The sequence below is a fragment of the Triticum urartu genome, chromosome 6 (genome assembly GCF_003073215.2).
Source record: "Triticum urartu cultivar G1812 chromosome 6, Tu2.1, whole genome shotgun sequence".
Lineage (NCBI taxonomy): Eukaryota > Viridiplantae > Streptophyta > Magnoliopsida > Poales > Poaceae > Triticum > Triticum urartu.
This window is the reverse complement of record NC_053027.1, coordinates 520781403-520797399: the sequence shown is the minus strand read 5'-3', so window position 1 is coordinate 520797399 and position 15997 is coordinate 520781403.

Here is a 15997-nt window from a genome sequence, read left to right as displayed (position 1 = left end):
GTACCAATCTGAGGTTTGGATACAAAGATTGGATACAAAAGATGAACTAGGGTTTGAGATGAGATGGTGCTGGTGAAGATGTTGATGGAGATTGACCCCCTCCCGATGAGAGGATCGTTGGTGATGACGATGGTGATGATTTCCCCCTCCCGGAGGGAAGTTTCCCCGGCAGAATAGCTCTGCCAGAGCCCTAGATTGGTTCCGCCAGGTTCCGCCTCGTGGCGGCGGAGTTTCGTCCTGTGAGCTTGCTTTTTTTCCTCAGACGAAAGACCTCATATATCAGAAGATGGGCATCAGATGGCCACCAGGGAGCCCACGAGGCAGGCGGCGTGCCCAGGGGGGTAGGGCGCGCCCCCACCCTCATGGCCAGGGTGTGGCCCCCTTTGGAACTTTCTTTGCTCAATATTTTTTATATTCTAGAAATAACTGAAGTTTCAGGACTTTTGGAGCTGTGCAGAATAGGTCTCTAATATTTGCTCCTTTTCCAGCCCAGAATCCCGGCTGCCGGCATTCTCCCTCTTCATGTAAACCTTGTAAAATAAGAGAGAATAGGCATAAGTATTGTGACATAATGTGTGATAACAGCCCATAATGCAATAAATTTCGATATAAAAGCATGATGCAAAATGGACGTATCAACTCCCCCAAGCTTAGACCTCGCTTGTCCTCAAGCGAAAGCCAAAATCGAAAGATATGTCCACATGTTTAGAGATAGAGGTGTCGATAAAATAAAATACGGACATGAGGGCATCATGATCATTCTTAGAATAGCAACATATATATATATATATATATATTGTCATATGATCTCTTATGCTAGAGTAACAATTCAATCACAATTTCAAGTATGAATCATAAACTTCATTGAGAACCAACAAACTCTAATCTCAGTCATTGAAGCAATTGCAATTTATCATAACATAGGAAAGAGTCAATATAAGAGCTTTTCAGCAAGTCCACATACTCAATCATCTTTTAGTCTTTCATAATTGCTAACACTCACACGATATTTATGGTTATGAAGTTTTAATCGGACACAGAGAAAGATAGGGGCTTTCAGCTTTGCCTCCCAACGTTTACCTCAAGGGTAATGTCAACAATAATAGTTCATGAAAACTCACATCCAATTAGCTATATATATCAGGATCTTTCAAACACATTGTGCTTGCCGAAGGATAAAATGTAAAAAGGAAAGGTGAATATCACCATGACTCTTTGTATGAAGTATAAGACAAGAATAAAAGATAGGCCGTTCGCAGAGGGAAGCAGAGGTTGTCATGCGCTTTTATGGTTGGATGCACGAAATCTTAATGCAAAAGAACGTCACTTTATATTGCCACTTGTGATGTGAACCTTTATTATGCAGTCTATCGCTTTTATTTCTTCCACATCACAAGATCGTATAAAGCTTATTTTCTCCACACTAATAAGTCATACATATTTAGAGAGAAATTTTTATTGCTTGCACCGATGACAACTTACTTGATGGATATTACTCAAACCATAGGTAGATATGGTGGACTCTCATGGCAAAACTGGGTTTAGGGATATTTGGAAGCACAAGTAGTATCTCTACTTGGTGCAAAGAAATTGGCTAGCATGAGAGGGAAAGGCAAGCTCAACATGTTGGATGATCCATGACAATATAATTTATCTCAGATGCAAGAGAACATAACCCATTACGTTGTCTTCCTTGTCCAACGTCAACTCTTTAGCATGTCATACTTTAATGAGTGCTCACAATCATAAAGGATGTTCAAGATAGTATATTTATATGTGAACCTCTCTTTCTTTATTACTTCCTATTAATTGCAACAATGACCAAAACTATGTTTGTCAACTCTCAACAACTTTTATTCATCATACTCTTTATATGTGAGCTCATTACTCTCCATAAGATCCATATGATCTCTTTATTTCTTTTTATTTCTTCTCTTTTATTTTATTCCCTCTAGATCATAGCAAAATAATCAAGCCCTTGACTCAACACTAATATTTATTATATATAGCTCACGGACTCAATTACATAGAAGGATCATAAAGTAAAACTCACAACTAGATCATACTAAAATTTTATTCTACTAGATCAAGATATTATCAAAAGGATCAAACTAAGAAAAACGGTAAAGAGCAAAGTGATGGTGATACGATACCGGGGCACTCCCCCAAGCTTGGCAGTTTCCAAGGGGAGTGCCCATACCCGTATGTTTATGTCTCTTTTACCGGTGAAGGAGATGGAGTTGTTGATGATGTAGGCTTGTCGTCCCTCTTCCAAGGCATAGGCTCACCATCATAGAAGGATAATCGAGTCTCCGAAATCCTCAAATCTGCAGCCAAACTCATCCTCTTGAATCTATATTCATACTCACAGTTTTGGTTTTGCAGGTCATAGATCTGGGCTTGGAGGTGCTCGATTTTCTCGTGAAGCTTGAAGATGGCTTCCCCAATGTCCTTGGCGTCCAGCTTGTGGTTGTTGGTGAACTCCGTGATCCTTATGTGATTGGAGTCGAGTCCACGCTCCACCATCTCCTGACACTTGAAAACTTGTTGCTCCATTTCCTCGAGCCTTGTCTCCACACTTCCAGTCCTCCTTGGTCCCTCCACATCACGGATGTGCAGCAAACCCTCGCGCATCTCAATTGTTTGAGGGTGTTGCAGCACCTCCACGAGGTAGGGGTTGATGACCTTCTCGAAGAACTTGTCCTTGGGGCACTTGAAGAAGCCATGGCGATCTAGATCTGTCAGAAAAACAGCTCGAAACAAAGACAGGAGATATTTGCTTGATACGGTGGTCAAAACCTTTGGGAGATTATATAATGAATTTTTACCGACCAAAAGAAGTATCATGCAAGAAAACGGAGTCCGGAGAGCACACGAGGTGCCCACGAGGCAGGGGGCACGCCCAGGGGGGTAGGGCGCGCCCTCCACCCTCGTGGAAGCCCCGTGTCCTTTCCGGTCTGCTTCTTATTTTCCTATTTTCTTAAATATTCCAAAACGGAGAAAAATTGCCATTAGAACTGTTTTGGAGTCGGTTTACTTACTGTACCACGTACCTATTCCTTTTTGGAGTATGAAACATTCTGGAAAGTGTCCCTTATGTATTCCTCCGGGGTTACAATTTCAATAATATTAGTTTCAACATTTATAGGATTACCTGAGATATAATGTTTAATTCTTTGGCCGTTCACCACCTTCAGATTTGTGCCTTCGAAGTTGTTGATTTTTATGGCACCGGAATGATAGACCTCCTCGATAACGTAAGGACCTTCCCATTTAGAGAGAAGTTTGCCTGCAAAAAATCTTAAACGAGAGTTGTATAGCAATACATAATCACCTACATTAAACTGACGCTTTTGTACCCTTCTGTCATGCCATCTTTTAACTTTTTCTTTAAATAGTTTGGCATTCTCATAGGCCTGGGTTCTCCATTCATCAAGTGAGCTAATGTCAAAAAGCCTCTTCTCACCGGGAAGTTTGAAGTCATAGTTGAGCTCTTTAATAGCCCAATATGCCTTATGTTCTAATTCAAGAGGTAAGTGACATGCTTTACCATAAACCATTTTATACGGAGACATACCCATAGGATTTTTATATGCAGTTCTATAAGCCCATAATGCATCATCAAGTTTCTTGGACCAATTCTTTCTAGATCTATTAACAGTCTTTTGCAATATTAATTTAAGCTCTCTGTTACTCCATTCTACTTGAACACTAGACTGTGGATGATAAGGAGATACAATTCTATGATTAACATCATATTTGGTAAGCATTTTATGAAAGGAACCATGAATAAAATGTGAACCACCATCAATCATTAAGTATCTAGGGACTCCAAACCTCGGAAAAATAACTTCTTTAAGCATCTTAATAGAGGTGTTATGATCAGCACTACTAGTTGGAATAGCTTCTACCCACTTAGTAACGTAATCAGCAACAACTAAAATATGTGTATACCCATTAGAGGAAGGAAAAGGTCCCATATAATCAAAGCCCCAAACATCAAACGGTTCAATAACAAGTGAATAATTCATAGGCATTTCTTGATGTCTACTAATATTACAAATTCTTTGACATTCCTCACAAGATAAGACAAACTTACGGGCATCTGAAGAGAGTAGGCCAATAAAAACTGGATTGCAATACCTTGTGTGCAGTTCTATCTCCAGCGTGGTGTCCTCCATAAGCCTCGGAGTGACACTTGCGTAGGATCTGTTCCTCTTCATGCTCAGGTACACAACGTCTAATAACACCATCTACTCCTTCTTTATAAAGATGTGGGTCATCCCAGAAGTAATGTCTTAAATCATAGAAGAACTTTTTCTTTTGCTGGTATGTGAAACTAGGTGGTATAAATTTAGCAACAATGTAATTGGCATAATCAGCATACCATGGAGCAGTACAAGAAGCATTTATGAAATTTAATTGTTCATCAGGAAAGCTATCATCAATAGGTAGTGGGTCATCAAGAACATTTTCTAACCTAGACAAGTTGTCTGCAACGGGGTTCTCAGCTCCCTTTCTATCAAGAATATGCAAATCAAATTCTTGTAGTAGGAGAACCCATCTAATAAGTCTAGGTTTAGCATCTTTCTTTTCCATAAGATATTTAATAGCAGCATGATCAGTGTGAATAGTTACTTTAGAATCAACAATATAAGGTCTGAACTTATCACAAGCAAATGCAACTGCTAAGAATTCCTTTTCAATAGTAGCATAATTTCTCGGCATTGTCTAGAGTTTTACTAGCATATTGAATGACATTTAATTTTTTATCAACTCTTTGTCCTAGAACAGCCCCTACAGCATAATCACTAGCATCACACATAATTTCAAATGGTAAATTCCAATCAGGAGGTTGAACAATAGGTGCAGAAACCAAAGCTTTCTTAAGTATTTCAAATGTTTCTACACAATCATCATCAAAGACAAAAGGAATATATTTTTGTAATAGGTTAGGCAGAGGCCGGGAAATTTTTGAGAAGTCCTTAATGAACCTCCTATAAAAACCGGCATGACCAAGGAAACTTCTTATACCTTTGATGTCCTTGTGACACGGCATCTTTTCAATAGCATCAACCTTAGCTTTGTCAACTTCAATACCTCTTTCAGAAATTTTATGCCCCAAGACAATACCTTCATTAACCATAAAGTGACACTTCTCCCAATTCAAGACAAGGTTAGTTTCTTCACATCTCTGCAAAATTCGATCAAGTTTGCTCAAGCAATCATCAAAAGAGGATCCATAAATAGAGAAATCATCCATGAAAACTTCACAGATCTTTTCACAAAAGTCAGAGAATATAGCCATCATGCATCTTTGAAAGGTAGAAGGTGCATTACATAAACCAAAAGGCATACGTCTATAAGCAAAGGTACCAAAAGGGCAAGTAAAAGTAGTATTTTCTTGATCATCAGCTGACACAGGTATTTGAGAGAAACCAGAGTAACCATCTAGAAAGCAAAAATGTGTATGTTTGGATAATCTTTCTAGCATTTGATCAATAAAAGGCAAAGGGTAATGATCTTTTTTAGTAGCTTTATTTAATTTGCGGAAATCAATTACCATCCTATAACCTGTAATAATTTTTTGCGGAATCAATTCATCTTTATCATTAGGAACGATAGTAATACCTCCCTTCTTAGGGACACAATGGACAGGACTTACCCACTGACTATCAGCAACAGGATAAATTATACCTGCCTCAAGGAGCTTTAATATTTCCTTTCTTACCACCTCTTTCATCTTAGGATTTAGCCGTCGTTGGTGATCAATAACTGGTTTGGCATCTTTCTCCAAATTTATTTTGTGTTGACATAGAGTGGGACTAATGCCCTTAAGATCATCAAGAGTATATCCAATAGCATCACGATGCTTCTTCAGAGTTTTCAATAATCTCTCTTCTTCGTGCTCTAAAAGTTTAGCACTAATAATAACAGGATATATCTTTTTTTCATCAAGATAAGCATATTTAAGAGTATCAGCCAATGGTTTAAGCTCAAACACGGGATCACCCTTGGGTGGAGGAGGATCCCCTAGGATTTCAACAGGCATGTTGTGTTTCATAATAGGTCCCTGTTTAAAGAACACTTCATCTATTTCCCTTCTTTCATTCATGAACATATCGTTTTCATGGTCTAGCAAATATTGTTCAAAAGGATCAGTAGGAGGCACAACAATAGAAGCAAGACCAATAATTTCATATTTACTAGACAATTCCTCATCACGGGGTTGTCTACTAAATTTAGCAAAATTAAACTCATGAGACATATCCCCTAAACCAACAGAAACAATATCCTTATTGCAGTCTATCTTAGCATTAACAGTATTCAAGAAGGGTCTACCAAATATAATGGGACAAAAGTCATCTTGTGGGGAACCAAGAACAAGAAAATTAGCAGGGTATTTAACATTCCCACACAAGACTTCAACATCTCTAACAATACCAATGGGTGAAATAGTATCTCTATTGGCAAGTTTAATGGTAACATTCATATCTTCTATCTCAGCAGGTGCAATATCATGCATAATTTCTTGGTATAAGGAATGAGGTATTGCACTTGCACTAGCACCCATATCACATAAGCCATGATAGCAATGATCTCCTATTTTAACAAAAATAACAGGCATGCCTACAACGGGTCTATGTTTATTTTTAGCATTAGGTCTAGCAATTCTAGCAGCTTCATTGCAGAAGTAAATAACATGCCCATCAATATTATCGGCCAAGAGATCTTTAACCATAGCAATACTAGGTTCAACTTTAATTTGCTCAGGGGGTTTAGGTGTCTTAATATTACTTTTGTTGACCACAGTTGAAGCTTTAGCATGATTCTTTATTCTAACATGGAAAGGTAGTTTCTCAATATAAGCAGCAGGAACAACAGGATCATCATAAGTGATAGTATTTTCTTCAACTTTAATAGCCGCAACTGCTTTTACTTCAATGGGAGGATTATATTTAAACCACTTCTCCTTAGGGAGATCAACATGAGTAGCAAAGGATTCACAAAAAGAAGCTATTATCTCAGAGTCAAGTCCATATTTAGTGCTAAATTCGTGGAAAACATCGGTATCCATAAAAGATTTAACATAATCAAACTTAGGTGTTATGCCCGACTCCTTAACTTCATCGAGGTCCCAATCTTCAGAGTTGCATTTAATTATTTCCAATAAATCCCATTTGAATTCAATAGTCTTCATCATAAAAGATCCAGTACAAGAAATATCGAGCGTGGAGCGATTACTAACAGAAAGCCGAGCATAAAAATTTTGAATGATCATTTTGAAGGAAATATGCCCTGGAGGCAATAATAAAGTTATTATTTATTTCCTTATATCATGATAAATGTTTATTATTCATGTTAGAATTGTATTAACTGGAAACATGATACGTGTGTGAATACATAGACAAACAGAGTGTCACTAGTATGCCTCTACTTGACTAGCTCGTTGATCAAAGATGGTTATGTTTCCTAGCCATAGACATGACTTGTCATTTGATTAACGGGATCACATCATTAGGAGAATGATGTGATTGACTTGACCCATTCCGTTAGCTTAGCACTTGATCGTTTAGTATGTTGCTATTGCTTTCTTCATGACTTATACATGTTCCTATGACTATGAGATTATGCAACTCCCGTTTACCGGAGGAACACTTTGTGTGCTACCAAACATCACAACATAACTGGGTGATTATAAAGGTGCTCTACAGGTGTCTCCGAAGGTACTTGTTGAGTTGGCATATTTCGAGATTAGGATTTGTCACTCCGATTGTCGGAGAGGTATCTTTGGGCCCACTCGGTAATGCACATCACTATAAGCATTGTTACTAATGATTTAGTTGCGGGGTGATGTATTACAGAACGAGTAAAGAGACTTTCCAGTAACGAGATTGAACTAGGTATTGAGATACCGACGATCGAATCTCGGGCAAGTAACATACCGATGACAAAGGGAACAACGTATGTTGTTATGCGGTTTGACCGATAAAGATCTTCATAGAATATGTGGGAGCCAATATGAGCATCCAGGTTCTGCTATTGGTTATTGACCGGAGACGTGTCTTGGTCATGTCTACATAGTTCTCGAACCCGTAGGGTCCGCACGCTTGAAGTTCGGTGATGATCGGTATTATGAGTTTTTGTGTTTTGATGTACCGAAGGTAGTTGGGAGTCTCGGATATGATCACAGACATGACGAGGAGTCTCGAAATGGTTGAGATGTAAAGATAAATATATTGGACGACTATGTTCGGACACCGGAAAGGTTCCGGAAGGTTTCGGACATATACCGGAGTACGGGGGAGTTACCGGAATCCCCAGGGAGACTTAATGGGCCTACATGGGCCTTAGTGGAAATAGAGGGCAGCAAGGGGAGTGTGGGGCGCGCCCCCCAAGGCCCAAACCGAATTGGTTTAGGGCAAGGGGGGCCGGCCCTCTCTTTCCTTCTCCTCCTCTCCCTTTCCTTCCCCCTCTCCTACTCCTACTAGGAAAAGGAGGAGTCCTACTCCTAGTGGGAGTAGGACTCCCCCTCTTGGCGCACCTCTCCCTGGCTGGCCGCCTCCTCCCCTTGATCCTTTATATACTGGGGCAGGGGGCACCCCATAGACACAACAATTGATCATTGATCTCTTAGCCGTGTGCGGTGCCCCCCTCTGCCATAATCCACCTCGATCATATCGTAGCAGTGCTTAGGAGAAGCCCTGCGTCGGTAGCATCATCATCACCGTCACCATGCCGTCATGCTGACGAAAATCTCATGTGAAGCTTTGCTGGATCGGAGCTCGGGGGACGTCATCGAGTTGAACGCGTGAAGAACTCGTAGGTGTCGTGCGTTCGGTACTTGGATTGGTTGAATCGTGAAGACATGCGACTACATCAACCGTGTTGTGCTAACGCTTCCGCATTCGGTCTACGAGGGTACGTAGACACACTCTCCCCTCTTGTTGCTATACATCACCATGATCCTGTATGTGCGTAGGAATTTTTTTGAAATTACCACGTTCCCCAACAGTGGCATCCGAGCCAGGTTATTGCGTAGATGTTATATGCACGAGCAGAACACAAGTGACTTGTGGGCGATACAAGTCATACTGCTTACCAGCATGTCATACTTTGGTTCGGCGGTATTGTTGGATGAAGCGGCCCGGACCGACATTACGCGTACGCTTACGCGAGACTGGTTCTACCGACGTGCTTTGCACACAGGTGGCTGGCGGGTGTCAGTTTCTCCAACTTTAGTTGAACCAAGTGTGGCTACGCTCGGTCCTTGCGAAGGTTAAAACAACACTAACTTGACGAACTATCGTTGTGGTTTTGATGCGTACTTAAGAACGGTTCTTGCTCAGCCCGTAGCAGCCACGTAAAACTTGCAACAACAAAGTAGAGGACGTCTAACTTGTTTTCGCAGGGCATGTTGTGATGTGATATGGTTAAGACATGATGCTATATTTATTGTATGAGATGATCATGTTTTGTAACGGAGTTATCGGCAACTGGCAGGAGCCATATGGTTGTCGCTTTATTGTATGTAATGCAATCGCCCTGTAATTGCTTTATTTTATCACTAAGCGGTAGCGATAGTCATAGAAGCAATAGTTGGCGAGACGACAATGATGCTACAATAGAGATCAAGGTGTCGTGCCGGTGACGATGGTGATCATGACGGTGCTTTGGAGATGGAGATCAAAGGCACAAGATGATGATGGCCATATCATATCACTTATATTGATTTCATGTGATGTTTATCTGTGGCATCCCGTCTCAGAGAAAACCGGAACGCCCTGTATTCCAGCCCAGAGATCGAGGTGAAGTCTTCTGGAATACGACACTTCTTAGTATAGAACAAACTAGCTCTCTATTACAACACAAATATGAATACAAGGGTTCCAATATTACAATGAATAACATCGGTACGACGACACTACGCCAACCACGGTTGCTCTATACAAGCAGCATAACAACTTGAAGCAGCGGAACAACTACTGGCAGTGGAATAACGAACGTCGATGATGGACTCCAATCCACGGGAACTCTGGCTGGAACGTTTATCCTAGCTCGCGAACACAGGAACAACACCAAACAAGCAAGCAATCTAGACACGACCTGCAAACTGGCATGACACGCCAGGTCAGTACATTGAATGTACTTGCAAGCTCACAATAACTAGAAGCATTCAAGACAAACAACAACCTGGCAATTATAGGTTAAGCAGGAATTATCATGAGATCATCAGGATAACATGGCATGAACAACATGAACATAATATTGCTAGAACAATATGATCATGGCATGAACATATAAATCTGATGATACTAGGATGCAACATGATGACACTATATGCACCATTTATTCTGCTCGGGTTACCTCGTAACCATCACCTGCATTACTTACCAACTTTGGACATTACACAATCATCTCAGGATCAAATCAAGCTTGGTATAAACAATACCGTAGTAATCATCAAATGACCACAAGGAGCTTGATCTTTACCCACAATTCTCGCACAACATCACGAATATCCAACAACTCGGTATCCTCGATACCACAGTGATCATTCCGGCGATCACAACCCTGACCAACACTTGGTCTCAAACAGTGATCCTTCCGGCGATCACAACCAACTTATCTCCTCATCACACCATGGTTGTTATTAAGCACATTATTATTACTATTATTATTATTATTATTATTATTATTATTATTATTACTGTTGACACATAGTGTGACCAACTACGAACTGGGCCCTTATCCGCGGGCGCGGCTATCGATAGATTTAATATACACTCTGCGGAGGTTAGTACATTGTACCCACACTACGAAACCCATGGCCTCGCACTCCCATTCGGGTGGACCAATGGCGTTCCGACAAAACCGATCTATTGCCATGACACTCTCCCGGCCACTCCGACCCACTCCCAACTGGGCTAGTCCTGGGTGGCCCCGTGTCTACCAAAGACACAACGACCACCGTCGTGGCCAAAACGTCCCTCACGGGGACCGAATCCATAATAACAACAACAGGCACACAAGGTTATGTCTGCTTACCAGGCTAGGTACCGCATGCCCATAACCTTCCCTAGTTGGAGGCACCGGCGAGAGGGATGACAATATACCCAGTTAGGACCTTCCCATAAAGGTAAGCGTGGTTGCACTGGTCAGTTTGATATGGTGGCACCATGACTCAGCCAACAGGTGTTCAAGTTCAGTTTAATCCGGTTAAACTTGAATGCAAATATGCTGAGCCATGATAAAATACATGATGCAATTACAATGCATGAGCATGATATCAACATAGTCATGAGGGTACAACATAACTATCCACCATATCAACAACGTATCATATCCAAGTAAGCATGGCATACTGACTAGCATGAACATCATAAGTACATACTTCTCCGAAACATAGCATGACCACTAGCATCAACAATAAATATCATACAAGAACATATCAACAATGCTATCATGCAAGCATTTAACCAACTGGATGCAATGGAACATGCATAACAATGACACTCGGGACAAACGGCAGTCATGCACCGAAGACCATTACCAACATCAACATGTACTACTATCATGCATAAGCATATGAAAGGAATACTAGCAACTAGCAGGGCATGACAACTAGGTGCATAACAACATATCAAGAAAGTAAGCACTAGCCAAGAATCATTACCGAAACAATGATAACCATATTTTAAACAAGCAAATATTTAATAAATATTCAAGTTGAAAACCATGGCTATTGCATGACTATCATGCAAGTGGGTATTGTGTCTTGCCTAGGGTGACAGACACTCCAGGAAGAAGTGCGGTGAAGCCACGGAACAAAACGCCGGACGGTTCTTTCTTGGAGGGGGCTGATTAGAGGCAAGGGCAAAATGATCATTTTCACTATGAAACCACCTGGTGAAAATGTTACCAAAAGATAGAGCCCGACGAGACGAAGAAGTGAGCGTTGGTTTCACCTCAATCGGAGTTACGGTTGCGGAGTTATGAGGAGTTGAAGATCAGGGACCAATCTGTGAAAAATTTATCACCAACGGGTCCCTGGGAGGAAAAACAGAAAGCGCATAAGGAGAAATACGTTTTCAGACTGAGCAAACCTATTCTTGGTTGAAGTAGAATGAAAGTAAGCTTTCAGAAAAGAGGAGACGTACTCTGGGAAAGCCGTCTCCACTTGCCACGTGGGATGAGGTGCCTGGGCCACTGGCGCGTGGGGCCCAGGGGCAGGGGATGGGCCAGCGCTCGTGTCTTCTTCCTCCTCGCGCCTCTGTTCCCTCGTGGAACAGAGCGGAGGTAGGGCAGGGAAGCGGTGATGGGGCCGGCTGGCTCCGGTGGCCTCCGGCCAAACCAAGCGCACCGGTGGGCTCGCGAGGATGCAGCGCCTCCGTTCAGAGTGTTGGAACCGTGGCCTTGCCCTAGCTCTCCTCGCCCTCCCACTCACAGCTCTCCGACAATGGAAGAAGAAGATGGACACAGGACATAGGAAATTTTCCCGGCTGGCGCACGAACGCCACCGTGGGCGCACGAACGTCCCAATCTTTTCTTTGTATTCACAAGCTACATGCTCGGCAACTCTTCACCGGCGCACCTTGATCGATACATCAAGAGCCTTTTATACCCGGTTGTACACACACCATCCAGCCACCACACCGGCCACTAACTCCACGCACGCACACACGCCGGCCACTAACCAGCTAACCCATGCACACGCATGCACTAACTAACCTTGACTCTATCTTATCTGGACTAACTAGATCACAACGGAACGAGCAAACCATGCACGTGAGTGACTCGGTCTTCGCTGCTCACGCGAGACCTGGGCCTCCACGCCTCGCTCTGCAACACACACAACCTGGCTAACTGACCATGGCTATGGACGCGGCCACGCATCGGCGTCCGGACTCGACTTACACACACATACATGTTGGTCATCACCATAGCTTGGCTTATTCCTAACATTCTCCTCCTAAGCCATGACCTCGCCATCGTTAGAGTTGTTACAGCTCCCCGTCATTGTCATCGTCACGAGCGTGATCCAGCCCGTGGACCCGACCTGACGCAACGACGCCGGTCGCACCGTGCTCCATCACGACTCCGGCGACACACGCCGAGCTCTTTCTCCGCCGGCGACACACGCCTGGCGTCCCTCTGCACCCCGCACGTTCCGCGCGCACCCGACGCACCCGACTGCACTAGTGCGTCCCGCACGTCCCGCACGCACCCGACGCGTCCGACGAGTCCGACCGCACCAGACGCTCCCTTGTGCCGCCTCCACGTCCGCCATGGCAGCCGCCAGCGACAAACACCGGAAGGATGTAGCCGAACTCGAGCACGGACTCAAGTACAACAGCGACATACGCCTCCTCCCAACGTCAACCGCACGCTCGTACGCGCGCCCGCGGTCCCGACGCGCCCGACGCGTCCAGTGCGCACCCGTAACACGCACCGGACGCGCCCGGCTCGCCGCCGCGGCTTATTGCCCTGCACCGCTGAGGCCTCAACCGCAGCGCAGCACCTCCATGCCGCCACGCCGCGCCACCGCAGCCTCTGTGCCACCACGCAGGTCCGCCGCGGTCGTCGCGGCTTCGTGCCACGCGCCTCCACGGTTGTCGCGCCGAGCCGCCGCGACCTCTGCGCCACCACGCAGGTCCACCGCGACTTCCTCATCTTCGCGACCATCGTGCTCTTCACGCGCACGACATCACGCAGCACAGCTGCGGACTCGTCGCGCGTCCCCATCGCCACGCGCTCGCCACGCGCCGCAGCCGATGCCTCCATGTCGGCCGCACACGCCGCGGACGCCATCGCGCACCACGGCCGCCCCTCAAACCTTGTGGCTCTGAATACCAATTGTTGGAACCGTGGTCTTGCCCTAGCTCTCCTCGCCCTCCCACTCACAGCTCTCAAACAGTGGAAGAAGAAGATGGACACAGGACATAGGAAATTTTCCCGGCCGGCGCACGAACGCCGCCGTGAGCGCACCAACGCCCCAATCTTTTTTTGTATTCACAGGCTACATGCTCGGCAACTCTCCACCGGCGCACCTTGATCGATACATCAAGAGCTTTTTATACCCGGATGTACACACACCATCCAGCCACCACACCGGCCACTAACTCCACGCATGCACACACGCTGGCCACTAACCAGCTAACCCATGCACACGCATGCACTAACTAACCTTGATTCTATCTTATCTGGACTAACTAGATCACAACGGAACGAGCAAACCATGCACGTGAGTGACTCGGTCTTCGCTGCTCACGCGAGACCTGGGCCTCCACGCCTCGCTCTGCAACACACACAACCCGGCTAACTGACCATGGCTATGGACGCGGCCACGCATCAGCGCCCAGACTCGACTTACACGCACATACATGTTGGTCATCACCATAGCTTGGCTTATTCCTAACACAGAGGAGAAGCGGCTCCTGGGGAGGCGCGTGGAGGAGTGGAGGTCGCGGCGACGGGAGGCGCCAGGAGCTTCGGGCGGCGGCGGCTCTCGGCGATGCGGGCTCTCCGGCGGCGAACGGAGGAGATGGGGAGGCTGGTAGGGGTGTGGGGAGTGTCGTGGTGCAGACGGGAGAGAGGAAGGAGCTCCGAATGGGCTCGGTCGAGGTGGTGGCCAAGAGCAACGACGAAGGCCAAGCTCCAGGAGGCGTGGCCAGAGGGACTCCGGCGACGAACTGGTGGGGTGGGGAGGCTCAGTGGGACGAGGGGGAGTCGGTGGACAGGTCAGGGAGGCGAGAGGAAGCTTGGCTTGGCCGGAATCATGCTGAGGCCGAGGCGGCCATGGTGGACGGCGACGACTCCGGCGAGATGAGGCGATTCCAGAGAGCAAATGAGGCGAGGGGCGATGGGTGAGATGCGCGAGGGCTCGGGGCACGCTTAAATAGCCGCGGGGAAGGATTTGGAGCTCACAAGCGAGCTCCCGACCAAGCTTTAATGGCGGGCAGAGGCAAGGCATGGCACGGGCATGGCATTTGCGACGCATTAATTGCGAACCACGACGAGGCACCGATTCAGGGCGACGCAAGGCATCACGGGGGAGCTACTAGACATGAATGGAGGTCGAGACGAAGAGGGAGGAGACGAGCATAGTGGCTGAAACAAGCCAGAGCACGCCTGCAGCCATGACGCAAGCGTGATCACCACGCGCACTGGCGCAAGCAGTGCTCTTTGTCGTGGCCAACCATGTCCAGTGGATGGACCTTGGTTCCCTTAGTCAAAATGAGGAAATAAATAGGTCCAGGGGCAAAGAAGTGATTTGCACTTAGCTCCACAAGTAAATCAGTAAGATGGTGTTTGTAACTTGTTGTGGTTAAACCAGATAGGTAACGTGGTAAAGAGTTTGTCTGGCGATGATCACACACTAAGGTGATGCTGATCACCAAAAATCGGACTAAGAGGAGGAGTTTAGATGAGGGTTGCAGTAGAAAGTGCAAATCTGGCCAGAATCAGGGATTTGGATGATACACTCACATACTTGATCTCTGTGAGCTGCAATTTGGCATATAGGAGTTATATGATGATATAAAGCTGCTGTACAAGTTTCATGCCATTTAGAAATATCAAAGTGGCACTTGCTTCACAAAGCTTCATTTTGGATAGAAACTTGGAAAAATTGCACAGGGCAATTGGACTAACCAATTGAGGTAAAACTTGGCGGAGGGAGTTTATATAGGTAGAAGTATGTCCTGGTAAATATTTAGCTCAATTGAAGCAATATAAAATATAGTTGCTTCACAAACTGAAAATCTGACTAGAAACTAGGATTTGGATCTGGGCTCACATAGATGAGTTACATGATCTCATATTTGGTGGAGAGTCATGATTAGATCATATAAAGGACCTTGCAAAATTTCAACTCATTTGGATATGCCTAGCTTGCACTTCCTTCACAATCACTTCCTCAGACAGGAACTTTGAAAAATTGCTCAGAAATATTTACTAGGAAAATTGAGTTGAATTTTGGCACAGGTCAATGATA